Source organism: Taudactylus pleione, unplaced genomic scaffold (genome assembly GCF_031769625.1).
Source record: "Taudactylus pleione unplaced genomic scaffold, aTauple2 ptg000805l, whole genome shotgun sequence".
Taxonomy (NCBI): domain Eukaryota; kingdom Metazoa; phylum Chordata; class Amphibia; order Anura; family Myobatrachidae; genus Taudactylus; species Taudactylus pleione.
In genome coordinates, this window is record NW_028285207.1 from 370,692 (window position 1) to 385,950 (window position 15,259).

The 15,259-nt window shown below is 41.9% G+C and overlaps 1 protein-coding gene and 2 pseudogenes across 1 annotated transcript in view; 2 read left to right on the forward strand and 1 right to left on the reverse strand.

Moving 5' to 3' along the window:
* The window catches only part of LOC148474857 (uncharacterized), a 107,611-nt gene that overhangs the window by 62,004 nt on the left and 30,348 nt on the right, over positions 1 to 15,259 (reverse strand). The window lies entirely within an intron of this gene.
* Positions 11,056 to 12,331, forward strand: LOC148474858 (uncharacterized; annotated as a pseudogene).
* On the forward strand, positions 13,045 to 14,651 carry LOC148474859 (uncharacterized; annotated as a pseudogene).

Genomic DNA, 15,259 nt, shown 5'->3' on the forward strand with positions numbered 1-15,259 from the left:
ACAGCACCCTTTAACGGTCAAGCCAGCCGGCCCTTTACTTATGACACAGGCGCACGCTTGGCACTACTTTGTTGATGCACGTGCGGCTACTGCGCACACAATTCACAAACACAGAAAATAATTTTTTTTTTGGTTTGGACTGGAGTGTACTTTCGGGGGTTACAACACCCTTAACGGTCAAGCCAGCCGGCCCTTTACTTATGACACAGGCGCACGCTTGGCACTACTTTGTTGATGCACGTGCGGCTACTGCGCACACAATTCACAAACACAGAAAATAATTTTTTTTTTGGTTTGGACTGGAGTGTACTTTCGGGGGTTACAGCACCCTTAACGGTCAAGCCAGCCGGCCCTTTACTTATGACACAGGCGCACGCTTGGCACTACTTTGTTGATGCACGTGCGGCTACTGCGCACACAATTCACAAACACAGAAAATAATTTTTTTTTTGGTTTGGACTGGAGTGTACTTTCGGGGGTTACAGCACCCTTAACGGTCAAGCCAGCCGGCCCTTTACTTATGACACAGGCGCACGCTTGGCACTACTTTGTTGATGCACGTGCGGCTACTGCGCACACAATTCACAAACACAGAAAATATATTATTTTTTTAGCACTTGGGGGGAGCACCCCTGATGGACAGAGCACCCCCTGGACAACACTACAGCACTCCTTTAGGACTGGGACACTGCACAGGACTTTGGAGTGGACACAGCCCCTATGGAGAACTGACTGCACAACACAGTCCAGCCAGCCCCTATGGACTTTGAAGTAGTGGACACAGCCCCTATTAACAACAGCAGCACAGCACAACACAGCCAGCCCCTATGGACTTTGAAGTAGTGGACAACAGCAGCACTACACTACACTACACTACACAGCCCTAACTCCCACCCTCCCTCTTCACTGTCCACAGCCGAGTGAGAAAATGGCGCCGACGTGTGTACCTTATATAGGATCCAAAACCCGCGAGACTCGGAAGGCGGGAAGATGACGTTTTGCCTCGATTTCAGATCCGAGTCAGGCGGGAAAAGTCGAGCCTGACTCGGATCGGACTCGGATCGGGGGGGCTCGGGGGGGTTCGGATTTCAGAAATCCGAACCCGCTCACCCCTAGTAATTACCTAAGTCAGCATCAGTTGGTTTATGCAGAAGGAGCACGTCTGTAATTACCTAAGTCAGCATCAGTTGGTTTATGCAGAAGGAGCACGTCTGTAATTACCTAAGTCAGCACCAGTTGGTTTATGCAGAAGGAGCACGTCTGTAATTACCTAAGTCAGCATCAGTTGGTTTATGCAGAAGGAGCACGTCTGTAATTACCTAAGTCAGCATCAGTTGGTTTATGCAGAAGGAGCACGTCTGTAATTACCTAAGTCAGCACCAGTTGGTTCAGATTCGAGTGATGATACTGAGGAATTAAAATCAATTTATTATGAACATGATGTTGTAAAATCTGATCCTGAACAGTCTGTTGGGGAAACAAAGGATAAAACTGCTTATGAGCTTAAAAAAGAAAAAGCAGCAAAGTTACAATCTGAGGCAATGATTACTAAGGAAACCTAGAGAAGTGCAGGAAAATATAAGGACTAAGGCCCTCATTCAGAGCCGTACGCTCTGAGCAGAGCGCACGCTCTGAATGAGGGCCGCCCTCCATAAAAATGGAGCGTCCTCCTGGACGCTCGTATAGCTGTGGGTCACCACCCACAGCCTATACGAGCGTACAGTTTGATGGCCGCAATGGTCGTGACCATCGCGACCATCGAAACTGCGAGCCGGAGCCTGCGGTTGAGGTTTTCAACCGCAAGCTCCGGAGTGATTTTGGCTCTATCAGAGCCAAAATCACTCCCACTGACATCACTAGTGATGTCAGTGGGCCGGCTTCTGACGGGAGTCCTTCGCTCGTCGCGTCTGGCGCATGCGCACGACGGAGCTCCCTCCATCGTGCGCATGCTCAGTGCACACCATCGACCCACTTGCGAGCGGACAGCCGCTTGCGAGTGGGTCTGAATCAGGGCCTAAGACAGTGACATTACAGCCTGTGTGTGTATATACAGAGCCAGGAGAGCAGGGAGGGAAAGATAGATTGGTTCCGCTGTGGGCCCCATGGAGACAGACAGATTTGCAGCCTTAATGCAGAATTTACCTGACCCAAAAAAGAATTTGCAGAAAAGTTGTAAATATGTTGAAACTTTATCATTATTACATGAGCCCACAGGGAAAGATTGGAAGCAGCTTATGTTAGCTATGTGGCCAGAGAACAGTGTAACATCTGAAGATATCATTACTGAGGTTATGCTTAATGCTACGCAGCTAACAGCAAAAGAACGGAAAACAGTTGTTAAATGAGTTGAGGAACAGTTGAAGCTACGTAGTGTTTCCACAGCAGATTGTATGGTCTAAACTGTATCAGACTAACAGGATCTCTCTGAGGAACAGTTGAAGCTACGTAGTGTTTCCACAGCAGATTGTATGGTCTAAACTGTATCAGACTAACAGGATCTCTCTGAGGAACAGTTGAAGCTACGTAGTGTTTCCACAGCAGATTGTATGGTCTAAACTGTATCAGACTAAACCGGATCTCTCTGAGGAACAGTTGAAGCTACGTAGTGTTTCCACAGCAGATTGTATGGTCTAACTGTATGAGACTAACAGGAACTCTCTGAGGAACAGCTGAAGCTACGTAGTGTTTCCACAGCAGATTGTATGGTCTAAACTGTATCAGACTAAACAGGATCTCTCTGAGGAACAGCTGAAGCTACGTAGTGTTTCCACAGCAGATTGTATGGTCTAAACTGTATCAGACTAAACCGGATCTCTTTGAGAAATAGCTGAAGCTACATAGTGTTTCCACAGCAGATTGTATGGTCTAATTGTATCAGACTAACAGGATCTCTCTGAGGAACAGTTGAAGCTACGTAGTGTTTCCACAGCAGATTGTATGGTCTAATTGTATCAGACTAAACAGGATCTCTCTGAGGAACAGTTGAAGCTACGTAGTGTTTCCACAGCAGATTGTATGGTCTAAACTGTATCAGACTAAACAGGATCTCTCTGAGGAACAGTTGAAGCTACGTAGTGTTTCCACAGCAGATTGTATGGTCTAAACCAGGGGTCTTCAAACTTGGCCCTCCAGATGCTGTGGAACTACACATCCCAGCATGCACAGTTTTAGCATGCTGTTCTATCAAAAAGGTGGCAGTGCATGCTGGGATGTGTAGTTCCACAGCAGCTGGAGGGCCTAGTTTGAAGACCCCTGGTCTAAACTGTATCAGACTAAACAGGATCTCTCTGAGGCAGTTGCTGATTATCATAAGAGGTTAATGGACAACCTATAAGATTTTGGTGGTATTACGGATGAGAATGTACAGGTTGCGTATATGGTAAAGGGATTGTTTATGGAAGGACTTAATGAGACATTATGTGAGAGGGTAACAATTCAGTATCCAGAATGGAAAGAGCAGACTTTCAGCTTTTTGGTGACTGCTGCTAAAAGACATGAGAGAAACATTTTGCAGAGAAAGTAAAAAACAAAAGAGAAATTAATGACATTACAGATTAGGAATCTGGAAAGTACTGTGCAGGATAACCGTAATAGAAATTGTTTTTCATGTGAAGAGTTTGGTCACTTTCAAAGCTGTGCCCGATGTTACTGTTACGACAGAGCATATTACCATTCCCAATGTGTCCCCCTCCCAGATTTATGGGCAGGAATGGGGAGTTCATTCCTGGATCCAGAGCAAGTTTTCACCCTCCTCCTCTTACTAGATTTTTTTTTTTCAAATATATTTATTTGATTTTTTTAAAAACAGAAACATACAATATATGTGGTATACCAAACATTGTGTCAGTCAGGGTTCAGCCTAGGATCGGCTATCTGTTACCTCCGTGCCAGCTTCCCCTGACTCCTTGTGGTCAGACGTCTGGTGCGAGATGCTGAGTATTCTGCCTTGGGTGCTTTTGTGGACTTCCATGGTCTGCTGTGTGTGTTGGGAATCGGAGTTCCCATCATGGGCTCCACCATGACATTTCCTCTGATGTGACAGTCCTCCTAACCAATGGTAGCACGATCTTCAGTCAGCTGATGCTGTGCTCCAATTATCTGCTACCCCTGGGTATAAATCCGCCTCCAGAACTCCTGGAAGTTGCCTGATCAACAGCTGTCACTCCTAGTGTACTAGGTGAGTTTTGTTCCAGGTCCCCTTGGTTTCCACTTCTAGTTACCAATGTTTTCCTGTGAGCAGCAGTGCGACCTACATCTCTGTCTGTATTATTGTTCAAGTGCACCCCATGGTGCAAAAGTGTGTCTGAACATCAATACCAGTCTCTCGAGTGCACCCCAAGGTGCAAAAGTGCATCTGCACATCAATACCAGTGTCTCTCTCGGGTGCACCCCATGGTGCAAAAGTGCATCTGCATGGCATTCCCTGTGTATCCTTTGTGTATTTACCCACGATGCTAAAGTGCGTCAGCACTCCTCTCCTAGTGTTTCCCTTGTGTGCTACCCCTCAGTGCAAATGTGCGTCCACACGCCATTCCCTGTGTATCCTTTGTGTGTTTACCCACGATGCTAAAGTGCGTCAGCACTCCTCTCCTAGTGTTTCCCTTGTGTGCTACCCCTCAGTGCAAATGTGCGTCCACACGCCATTCCCTGTGTATCCTTTGTGAGTTTACCTGTGGTGCTAAAGTGCATCAGCCCGGCATTTCTGTTAGTGTACCTCTCAAGTGTCAATCCCAGTGTACATCTCAAGTGCTAATTCTAAGTACCATCTTCTAGTTAACTGCTTGTGTACAGTGCCTTGGTTAGGAACTTTCCCTGGTCCATTTGATATCCACAGTCTCTATTCCCACGGAATCTTGGATACCTGGTCAAAGGACCGCGACCTGCCTGCAGGGTGCAGCTAAGCCCATATCCCACTTGGAGGGGTCACTGGTGAACATCTCCCTTCAGGTTAGACTCCGCACCATTGACCAGGTCTCCCATGTCCAAGATCTGTGGACGAGGAGTTCGGTTATCCAGGTCTCTCATCTCTGACTTCTGCCCTAAACTCAAAGCCACTAACGGCATACCTGACACATTGGTACATATATGTATACATATTTCAGAAATGCATTAAGTAAACCACTTTAATAATAAAAGCGGAACACAATAGAGGGAAAGAAAGGTAACAGAAAGGAGGTAATCTCAATACAAAGCAATACAATACAAATCAGTCATCTTTTGTGTCTTATATCTCTAAACAGCATGATGATACAGTAGCTTGTCATAAAGGTGAGGGAGTGTTTGTCTACTATACTGACTCTAAGAGACGTTTATAGAGGTACCATTCCCTTTTTTCAAATACTTTGAAGATACAAGGCTGGGTTTCTGCTGATAATGTCTCAATATATGGTCCCCATTTATGGTAGAATTTAATAACATCTTTCTCTATATTTATAAAGGTGGAATGACGATCGTGAAAAAGAATATTAAGCAGCATGTTATGAACTGTCGTGAGAGAAGGAGAAGACCTGGAGATCCATTATTTCAATATAGCTTTTTTGGCTGCTGTTACTAATATTATAAGGAAAGGTTGCATTTGTTTATGTAGGCCCTGTAATTTCCATTCTGTAAAATCTGCACATAAAAAAGCAGCCGGACATAACATAAAGGAGGTTGAAAATTTTGAATTAATAAAGTGTAGTATTTTATACCAAAAATGTCTAATGTGACCACATTCCCAAAAGTTGTGATAAAATGTAGCTGAGGGATGTTTGCATTTGGGGCAGGAGCCTGTCTCCTCCTCTACTAAATGCTTCCTCTGGGCTTGGAATATATAAGCACCATACAATGTGTTCACATGGACTTCTTGAAGAGAAGTAGATTGTAAAACACGTAGAACGGAGTCGTAGTGTAAAAATATATCAGTGTCTTGTGTTATTGAGGGTATATTCAATGCCCATGATTTAACCAAGCCTCTGATAATTAACACAGGTCATCTGTATCAAGTCTGGGTATAGGTATCTAGTCCTATAGGTATTTTGATGTATCAAATTCAACAGGGACATCATTGGATCAGGAAAGTCTTGTCCAGACATAGCTTTCGGGAGAATTAATATAATGACGCATTTGAAAATAAGAGAAAAGATGGTATCGAGTCAGTCCATATTTTTCTTGAATAGCCTGATATGATAAAAGAAAGCCGCCAGGGTCAAATACATCTGCAATCTTTTTAATCCCCTTAAGTTGCAATCTATAGTAAGTAGCGTTTTCTATAACAGGTGTAAACATAGGATAACCCAAAAGGGAATAAGAGGCGATACACATGGGTTTCTCTTTAGGATTTTGTTTATCATCCACCATGTGTTAGATGATAATATTATTTTTCGAGACACATATATCTGAGAAGGTAAATGAGATTTAGGGGTGTGAAGCAAAGTACCTGGAGAATATGGATATAGGTGAGCACAATAGAATTCATAAGACGTGTAAATACTTCTTTCCCATAACCTATCTGCAATATATCGGGAAAATATAGAGTGGGAGAATTGTGAAAGATCAGGCGTCCCCAGACCCCCAATACTGCGTGTCTTCTGCAATATATTGGGAAAATATAGAGTGGGAGAACTGTGAGAGATCAGGCGTCCCCAGACCCCCAATACTGCGTGTCTTCTGCAATATATCGGGAAAATATAGAGTGGGAGAATTGTGAGAGATCAGGCATCCCCAGACCCCCAATACTGCGTGTCTTCTGCAATATATCGGGAAAATATAGAGTGGGAGAATTGTGAGAGATCAGGCGTCCCCGGACCCCCAATACTGCGTGTCTTCTGCAATATATCCAGAAAATATAGAGTGGGAGAACTGTGAGAGATCAGGCGTCCCCGGACCCCCATTACTGCGTGTCTTCTGCAATATATCGGGAGAATATAGAGTGGGAGAACTGTGAGAGATCAGGCGTCCCCGGACCCCCAATACTGCGTGTCTTCTGCAAATTACAGCGAGAGGTTCTTCATTTACCATTTTTCCATATAAGTTTCTGAAAAGACTTTGACAATAGCTTAACATCCTTCTGCCGAATGTTTAAGGGAAGCATCTGCACAACATAGGACAGTTTAGGGAATACAATTGATTTTATAAGCGCAACTCTTCCCATTAATGAAAGTGGTATTAATTGGCATTTTTATAGCATTGCAGTAATACAAGTAATCACTGGTGTAAAATTAATGTTATAGAGAGTAGATAATAGGGAAGTAATTTGTATTCCTAAATATTTAAATTTGGTAGTCACCACTTTAATGTCTTGGAAAGATTCCCCTAATAAAATTGTATTCCTTGCTGTTCCCAACGGCAAAAGTTCAGATTTATTGATATTAATTTTGTACCCAAAAAATGTTCCAAATTCTGAAATGATATCAAAAACTATAGGAAGGGAATAATTTGGATGGGATAAAAATAAAAGCATATTATCTGCAAATGAAGCTAAAGCTACTACATTTATGTTAATGCCTTGAAAGTCTGGGGAATGTCTGATAGCTATAGCTAAGGGTTCTAAAGACCTCTTGCTAGATTTTATAGAGCAGGTTTTTGCCCCCCTCCTAATGCTGGGTTTTACACTCCTCGGTTTAAGCCACACGGCCTTTTGTTCATAAGGGAGGGGTCAATTCTTTAGCTCACCCATAGGATGAGGCATGCACCCATATGTTTGCATTGCAGGTGCCTGAACCTACAATACAAATACAAGTAGGTAATGATATTTACCCTTTCTTACTAGATATAGGTGCTGAGTGTAGTGTCTTAAAGGACAAAGGGACTATTGAAAAAAACATCACAGAGAGTTCAAGTAGTAGGAATTACTGGTGAAATGATGACTCTCCCAGTTTCTACAAGACGACATTACACTAAGACGGATTTCTACAACAGATGCAATTATTCTTTCAGCAAAATCTCCATCAAATTTGTTAAGAAGAGATTTGCTGTGTAAACTGCAATGTACAATTTACTGTACTCTGGATGGAGTCATTTTCCAGGAAATTACACAGAGGATGTGCAGGCGTACTTGGATATGGCACACATTCCTACACCTATATAGCCGGTGATTCTTACTCCAGAGACTGAACAATTATTAGAAGTTCCAGAAAACTCTGGACAACAGATTCACAGGATGTTGGGTTGATGAATGATGCCACCGCCTGTACCTCAGTACCCATTAAAACCAGAAGCAGAGGTGGGTATAGAACCAGTTATCCAATCTCTCCTAACAAAAGGAATATTGGTGAAATGGTGAGTCCAGCTAATACTCCAGTATATCCAATTCCAAAGAAAAAAACGAGTACGGCTACAGGTAAAGATATGGGTTGGCGCTTAGTGCAGGATTTAAGAGCTTTAAACAAAGTGGTAAAGTCACATTTTCCAGTAGTTCCGAATCCTGCAACCATTCTGATGCAGATACCTGAGGATACAACTCATTTTTCAGTTATAGATTTGTGCAGTGCTTTCTTTTCAGTACCAATATATCCAGAATCACAGTATCTATTTACCCTTACTATTAAAGGTATTCAATACACCTGGACTAGGCTTAGTCAAGGGTTTGTGGATTCACCAAGTATTTTCTCCCAGTACTTGCAAAATAACTTACAATCTTTTGTTCCAACAGGTGGTTCCATTCTTAATCAATATGTGGATGATCTGCTATTGTGTTCCAAGTCTTTTGAGGCGTCGCTAGAAGATACTAAACAATTATTGTGTTTTCTTTAAGAAGCAGGTCACAAGGTTTCAAGAGAGAAGATTCAGCTCTGTTCTGAAAAGGTTAAATACCTAGGTCATTGCTTGGCACCAGGCCAGACACCTAGATCCACAAATGATTGGTATAATTGATAACCATCCTTTGCCTAAGACACAAAAGGAGGTGCGTGCATTTCTAGGAATGACTCAATGTTGCAGACAATGGATACCAGGGTTCTCTTCAGTAGCATTACCTTTGCAGAAATTAATTTCTCATAATCAACCTCAACTTGTACAACATACACCTGAGACAACTGAATCATTTAAGAAAATTAAGGAACTTCTGGCTGCATCCCCGGCACTGGGTCTCCCACATTACAAATTGCCCTTTCAACTTTTTTGTACAGATGACAAGAACTCGGACATAGGCGTGTTAGCTCAAAAACATGGGGACATGCATAGACCAATTGGTTATTTCAGTCCACAGCTCCACGCAGTTGCAAGAGCTCTGCCTACTTGTCTCAAAGCAGCTGCGGCTTTACTCGTAGATAAGACTCAAGACATTGTGCTCCAGCATGAATCGCATTTAGATGTTCCACATGCTGTAGCTCAGTTACTAAACAACTCTCAGACCAGACATGTTGGCAGCCAGATTTTCATGTTGGGAGATTGATCTTTTAACACCTACTAATGTACATATCCACAAGTGTACCACCCTCATTCCTGCTACATTGTTACCCATCTTTTCCTCAAAGCGGGGAGAGGAGAGATTTGAGGAAAAGGGGTTGATGAGCATGATTGCATGAAATACATGAGACAAAACTTTTCTGTAAGACCAGACATTTCTGAAGTTCCATTAGAAAATCCTGAATTGTTTTTGTCACTGATGGCAGCTGTCACAGACAAACACATGACGGCTCTTTGGTGACAGGGTATGCAGTGACTACACAGGATGAGATAGTGGAAGATAACCCATTGGGTCTACCACATTCAGCCCAGGTGGCAGAATTTACAGCCTTAATAAGAGCATGTAAGCTAGCTGAAGGTAAAAGAGTTACCATCTATACTGACTCCAGATATGGGTTTGGGGTTGTTCAGGATTTTGGTCAATTTGGAGGCATAGGCGTTATCTCACAGCTTCAGGAACCCCAATTTCACATGCACATACAGTCAAAGAGCTGATTGAAGCAATACAACTATCAAAAGAAGTCGCAGTGATGAAGTGTCAGGCACATACTAAACAGAATGACACCATTTCCATGGGAAATAGATTAGCTGACACAGAAGCAAGAGAAGCAGTTAGTGAGGAGCCAGTGGTAAGCACTAAATTGATGTTTAAGGAAATTAAATTTCATCTATTAAAACAATGTCAGGAAAACACTTCTCACAATGAGGTTAATACTTGAAATCTAAGAAATTGTAACAAAGGGAAGATGGTGTTTGGGTGGATGCAGAAGGAAGACCAGTGGCACCAAAGGCGTTACTACCATCCCTTGCAGAAGGTGCTCATGAACTAGTACATTTAGGAGCAGATAATATGAATCGCATTGTGCAATCTTATTGGTGTGCTCCATGTTTCATGTCAGTGGCTAGAGCCAAACGTCAAGGTTGTGTAATTTGCCTGAAAAACAATATGGGGAAAACTGTACCTACAAAGGTAAAACATCTACCAAATTCCACAGGTCCTTTCCAGAGATTGCAAATTGATTATATTCAGTTACCAGAGTCCAGAGGGTTCAAGTATGTTTTGGTTTGTGTTTGTATGTTCAGCAGGTGGATTGAAGGATGGTCTATGGCCACCGATACTGCGCAAATTGCAGCTAAGAAAATTTAGCAAGAATTTGTATGTAAATATGGTTTACCTCGTGTTATTGAATGTGACAGGGGAACTCATTTTCCAGGAAAAGTGTTTCAGAAAATGTGTGAAATGATAGGAATAGAATCAAAATTGTATACTCCGTATTATCCAAAGCGTCAGCCAAAGTTGAGAGACAGAACGGGGTTATTAAAAATAGGCTAGCCAAACTTACAAGAGACAGGAATGGCGTGGCCCGAAGCCCTACCTTTGGTGCTTCATAGCATACGAACCACACCTAATCTCTCGCCTTATGAGTTACTTTTTGGACTGCAACCATGATACGTTAAAATTGACTTAAAAATGCAACATGATGACTGTTCAATATGTCATACAATTGTCTAAACAGTTGCAAGATCTGAGAAAAGCTCAACAAGATGTTCAACCAGCATCTGCAATTGGTCCAGCACATGAGATACAGCCTGGAGACTATGTTATGATAAGAATTTTTTTTATGTTCTGGTTCCCTTACAGATCGATGGGATGGTCATTGGCAAGTACTGCTGACAACAGACACAGCTGTAACGATGCTGAGGACACCTGGATTCACGGCTCTCAATGCAAAAAGGTCAGAGATCCAAGCTTAAAGGGACCAAAAGACTCAGACTCAAGTGCTGAAATAGAGACCGAATTATATCTGAAAGAACTCTTCAAGCAAGATGGAAGTGATTGCTTGCCACAGACTGCAGGCCTAGACTGATGCAAAACAGAACTCTTAACATTGTTGTCTGCGTGTTGGGTTTTTTTTCCTAGTTATTTCAGTAGTGGGACTGATTTTTGCTGGAGAGTGAGCGAGGGTTCATGGTCTCGTAACTATACATCCAATAGTGTGGATGGGGTTTATTTTAATAAGTAATTTCCTTCCTCTTTTCTAAGCAAGAAAACAAGAGAGCTAAATGACCATTTGTCAGAAGACTGATTTACCATCCATTGAAAAGTGTATTTGTGACGAATATATATTGTATATTGTGGTGTATGGACAATATTGGTTATTATTCAGAGGACTATCCCATTCAACAATATCATGCATTGTTGGGTAAAGTATTAAATGTTACTAACTGTTGGATGTGCACCAGAACTCCATTATTAAGTGGAGATATGCCACTGACACCGGAACCAGCTTTTCACACTGACATTAATAAGACACATACATTAGAGACTTGTGAGGACTGTTTTGCTAAAAGGTCTATTCAGAAGGTTACTGATACTTATAATCTGACATATCCTCCAGTGATTACATTAGCTGCACATGTAAGTGAATATATTCCTTTTTGTTTTAATAAAACAATTTATGAAATGCAACAAGTTACACCTCATATTTGGACAACTGCAGGATTGTATACTATTCCTAGGCCCGAACACCCAATACAGATAGGAAAGGCTGAGACAGGTTACTGCAATAGGATCATTACTATGCACAAGCTCTATGCTCCTCAATGTGACAAATTCTGTAAGGTCTTCTGAAACCGGATTGTGTAACATGCACCACCGATTTTTATAATGAATCATTTGATTATACATTTCCTTTGAGGAAACCCAGGAATACAGAGGATAATGAAACAGAGAAAGGCAGTAAGGTAGAAGGTCAGGCAAATGGTGAGGAAGATACTAGGACAGAGAGTGGGCCACAACAGGAGATATGTCACACGTCACCTGGGAATGATAGTTGCTACTATGGTATTAGGATTTGATATTCCTTTCCTTTTGCCAAATGATCTCGATTACATATGTGGAAAATATGCTTACAAACTGTCGAAGTCAAATAATTGGTTGTGATCGTTTGCAGATTGTTATCTGCCGATCACATCGTCGATGGTTCTATGAAGAGCAAATTGGACGAAACTCTGCGACTGCGCAATCCAGTGCGCAGAATTGCGTTACCCACACAACCTCACTGACGCACATTTTTACTATAGATGCATACACATAGACGATCTCATAGACGCTGTTATGCGAACGTACATTTGCACCTTAGCTATTGTTAGCATAATCATGTACAGCGCAATCTTGCGCTGTACACTTCCCCTACACATTGTGCACCTTTTTGCACTGTAAGACGCACAACGCATACTCTCATATAAATGTAATATAAAAACACATTGATAGGTGCCTATATACCCATTTAAGTACACGTGGACGTGCGTGAGCTTACTGAAGTATATACACATTGATGGCCTTCTACATAGTTTTAAACACAGATGCACATTAGCGACCACAATCATATACACATATTTACACGTATAAAAGGTTCCTGCACAATATGGTTCATGTTAAAGATGTTATAATACGAAATGCATGCATTTGATATCTAAGGTATAAAACAATGTAAGCATATCATGTTTAGTATCCAACTGATGCTCTATTTCTTTACAGGCTTCCGGTTCTGACAACGAGGAAGCCGCATCGTGTGTTCCCGAAATATGGATCGTAGAGATTATGGTTATATTTGGAAATGTTGTATGCAATAAACTGGCTAGTTTAGATTAGTTATGCAGCGGGAAGACTACACAAACAGCTCCAAGACCAAGCCCCTAATGACATCATATGAACTGTCCAATGAGAAGATCAAGCTGGAACAAGAGCCAATGAAGTGTTTGTCTGTCCCCATTGTGTTGATACATCCTGTAGGAGTATATATGTTTGCGCAATGGACTAGGGGCCTGATTCAGAGCCGTTCGCTATTTGTGGTCGTTCGTTCAAAAACAAGGGGTGGCTATTCAAATGATCCGTTCGCAAATTGCAGTCTGTTCCCACCTCTAAGTCTGAACGAGCGAGCAAAACATACGCTAGTTTTTTTTATAAAAACGCCCCCTGGCCGCACGCACCATACGTCATGTCCGCTATTTATTAGATTAATCGAGTACATCGTACAGCGTATGAACTGCTCGCTATTCTTGTGGTTGGTGTTTTCAACCGCTATTTTGCGAGCAGTTGAGTTAAAAAAAACCAAGTGACGTGGTCAATGACGCTGCTGTATTAATTATGCACTCCCTTAAAACGCCCGTTTTGACCTTTAAGCACGCCTGCGTTCGGATCTCCACTCCCCGTTTTCAAGCACCTTCCCCTGTTACCACCCACATACGCCTCATTCTGTCACTCAAAATAGCAGGCCCTCGCTATATTGCGTACCAACGATTTTCGGCCGCACTGACTGGTTCGCGCATGCGTACTAAAAACCGTACGCATGCGCAGATGTGCGAACATCGCTCGCAACGAGCGTACTGCCGCTAGCGAGTGGCTCTGAATGAGGGCCTAGGTCAGTAGTCGTTACCTGTTTGATGACCACAGACGTCTGGATTGATCGGCTGGGACCTGGTACCAGGGCACAAGCGCATGTATTTGGCTGTAACCTTGTATTATAATTCTATTTACGCTCATTGTCTAGATCAAAGCGTGTATTATTTATTTTGTTGAATAATATAACTTTTTGTGCTTTGGAACCACTATTGGGCTGGTCTACAATTATTATTGTGTGCAACGCTATACAGCGACTTTAAGGATATAGGAATTAATAGGAATCCATAAAATAGTTACCAATCAATTCAGAAGGTATTTGATATTTAAGTCGAGTGATACCACAATTTTATGCCATAACTTATGATTTGCAAAAAGTTCTTTTGCAGGGTACCAATATTGGACGTTCTGAAAGAGACATTGTTCCGGTGAATAAAAAGTACATCCCTCTGATACATTCCTCTGTTAAATATCAAATTGGTACTTTGCTAACTTTCTTACATCTGGTAATTGGGGATATTTGGAAAATCAACAAGAGATTATTGATCTGGCTGAGTTTATGGACAATGTGACTGAACTTTATGATGAGACTTTCAGATAAGTCGGACTTGAGTTAAAAGCATTTCGAAATGAACTATTGCAACACCGCCTAGTGCTAGACTATCTAACTGCACAAGCTGGAGGATACTGTCTTACTCTAGAAACAAATCTGGGAGTTCATTGTTGCAATTATCTGACCAATGACACTACTGATCCGGAAGCTGTAATTACTAATTACATGAATGAGGCTCATGATATGAAAGAAAAATTTCGCCATATACATTATGATTTTCGGAAAACAATTGATGGTGATCATGGTTAGTTCCTAGTAAATGGGTTTCAGGATTTGGAAAATGGTTTACCGATTTGTTTCATGCTATGACAAAGTTTATTCTTGCTATTATGATCTTGGTTCTTCTCATCTATGCAGTCTACCGATGTGGCCTATGCTGTATTCAAGGGCTAAACAGAGAAGCAGCTACAGGACGAGGGAAACAGGAACACATTACAATAAAGAGACACGTGGGATATGGAGGAGCTTTATGTTCCAGTGTAATCTATAAATATGACACATGTACAATACAGAGACACGTGGGATAGATATGGAGGAGCTTTATGTTCCAGTGTAATCTATATATATGTCACATGTACAATACAGAGACACCTGGGATGGATATGGAGGAGCTTTATGTTCCAGTGTAATCTATAAATATGACACATGTACAATAAAGAGACACCTGGGATAGATATGGAGGAGCTTTATGTTCCAGTGTAATCTATACATATGTCACATGTACAATAAAGAGACACCTGGGATAGATATGGAGGAGCTTTATGTTCCAGTGTAATCTATAAATATGAGACATGTACAATAAAAGAGACACCTGGGATAGATATGGAGGAGCTTTATGTTCCAGTGTAATCTATACA